Here is a 2456-nt window from a genome sequence, read left to right on the forward strand (position 1 = left end):
AACCCCAAGAGTGTTTGTGAAATCATACAACAGGGAGAAATCTTACCTAATATTAAGGACTGCCTCTTAAAGTGAGATTTTAAATTGATAGATGAAAGATATGAAGTCAGTCAGGTACATGGCATATGGAGAAAGCATTACAGAAATAAAGGACATATGTCAAAACACTGGTATAGTGTATTTACTCTGTTCAGAGAACAGAGAGGAGCTATTGCAAAAAGAGCCAGGAGGAGAAACTGGGGAAGTGACTCTACAGTACTTAGCAGGAATTGGCTTATGGATGGCTCGGTCAGCCCTTACAAGTATTTAAATTTTGTCCTAAGAGTGATGGGATTCATAAAAGTGTTTTGGAACAAAGTAATATGATTAAAAGCCCCATAAGTCCTTGGGCTGCTTCTTGGCATCTGGATTATAAGGGGGAAAGAATGGATGTGGAAAAGCCATTACAAATGCCAGAACAAGGCTCTGGTGACTTTAGACAAGGATAGTGGTTGGCCGATATCTGTGGCTCCCTGGAGATCCTGAACATCCTTTCATGGGTCTGCAAATGTTACTTCTTTTTTTTATTATTTACTAGAAAAAGTCTCTTGCCACAGGAACAGCCCGTGGACAAAATTTTATTCCTTATAGAAACAAAGAAATAAAGTCACTCCTTTGTCTTTATCCATAGCAAAACAAATAGCTGCTCCCTCCAGTCCTGGGTGGTCCTGTGGAGATGAAGAACTTGCTGGAAGGCCTTAGTCCCAAGTCCTAAAGTCAGCTGTCATCTCGAACTCTCCCTCAGACTCAGGTGCACTCTCAGGCAAGTCATCATCCATTTGCTGAAATCTTCCAGTCTGAGCATCCCACGTGTATTTGATGGGCACTTTGACTTCAGCCATCTCATACCCAAAAATCTTCAGGACACTGGCCTGCTCTGCGGTCAGCATGTCACCTTCCTTGCATACTTCCTAGTCAGATATCTGGGTCACCACACCTTTCTTGAGGGCAGTGGGCAGGCCGGGCAGCCTCAGCTGTGGTTCCTCAGAATGAGGGAACTGCTTCAGGGGCCCTGGGTGCAGGCTCACAGTTAAAGTTGCCTGTTCCCAGCTCCAGCAGAATCCACTTCTGTGTACTTGGTGAACCACTCATTCACCTCCTCCTTCGTGCGATTGGTAAAAACTCCCCTCTCAACTTCTTGCTGACCTGATGCAGGTTGTTTTTGTCTAAGTCAGATGGGCTTCATCCCAAGGTGACCATCATCACCTTGTTTTTGACAAAGAACATCCGGCTGTGCTTCTAGGCTTTCCAGATGTCCTTCAGCTTTCTGTTCCTCATGTTGGCCACAGAGAAGATGAAGAGGTTCTTGTAGGTGTCCACACATTTCCGAAGCTCTTCTAGCAGGTTCTGCTTCAGTTCCAAGCCTTTCTTGGCAGTTTTTGCTAAAGAAACTTTCTTGTCTCGCTTGGATTCGGGCTTCGCACTGAAGACACGTGCCCAAATGTTAGTGCTGTAGCAGTACTTTGTTTTTAAATTGCTTCGCTATTTGCACTAGTGACACAAAAGCTATAGTTCCAGAGATCAGTCTGAGATTTAATTTTTATTCATTGAGAATTTCACACACATACAAGACAAAACATGGCATATACAAAGAAAAATTATGCAAAGAAAATCACCCCATTTTCTCTTTCAACTCCTCCTGACATCCCCTCTGGCAGGTCCCTCTCAACCTCATGTCATCATTTTCTCCTCCTCCTTTTCCTCCTCCTCCTCCTCCTCCTCCTCCTCTCCTTCCTCCATCTCTCTTTTTGGAACCCAGTAATTCCAACTAGTGTTACATATATGTGCATGAATTTAGTGCCAACCACTAGAGGATCTTAGCATATTCTCAGTGAAAAGGTACAAGTTATCATTAAGGGTATTCTTGATGAAGCAGATTTATTAGTCTTAATAAATCTCACCCCTGAGCATACACTTTTATTTTTATTAAAGATAATTGTTTTCACTCAATATATTCTGATCATGGTTTCTCCTTCCTCATTTCCTCCCAGACCCTCCCACCTCCCCACTCATCCTTCTTTCTCTCTTTCGTTAGAAAACTGACAAAAAAAATTTCAAAAACAGACAAACAATAACAAAAAAGAAAGAAAAAGCACAAGAAATACAGACACCTGGAAACACACACAAACAAAACCCATAAAAACACAATATGTGAAACCATAATTTACAAGCAAAAGCCCAGTGTGGTTTTAAATGTCCAAACAAAGCAGTACGAGACAAAAACAAAACAACACTCCAAACATGCCATTAAGCATATTTCGGTTTGGCCACCTACTGCTGAGCACCGGCTTGCTCCTAAGTGTGATTTGTAAACCCAGAGACACTCTGCCAGAGAAAACTAATTTGTCCTTTGCAAGTGATTGTCACTTGGAGATAGCTTCTGTGTTGGGGACGGGGTGCACACGTACTGTTTTAAA

General features: G+C 42.4%; 1 pseudogene; it reads right to left on the bottom strand.

Moving 5' to 3' along the window:
* Positions 1–737: 737 nt before the first annotated feature.
* LOC110553215 (mRNA turnover protein 4 homolog) lies at positions 738–1449 on the bottom strand (annotated as a pseudogene).
* Positions 1450–2456: the final 1007 nt, after the last annotated feature.

Source organism: Meriones unguiculatus, chromosome 10 (assembly GCF_030254825.1).
Source record: "Meriones unguiculatus strain TT.TT164.6M chromosome 10, Bangor_MerUng_6.1, whole genome shotgun sequence".
Classification (NCBI taxonomy): Eukaryota; Metazoa; Chordata; class Mammalia; order Rodentia; family Muridae; genus Meriones; species Meriones unguiculatus.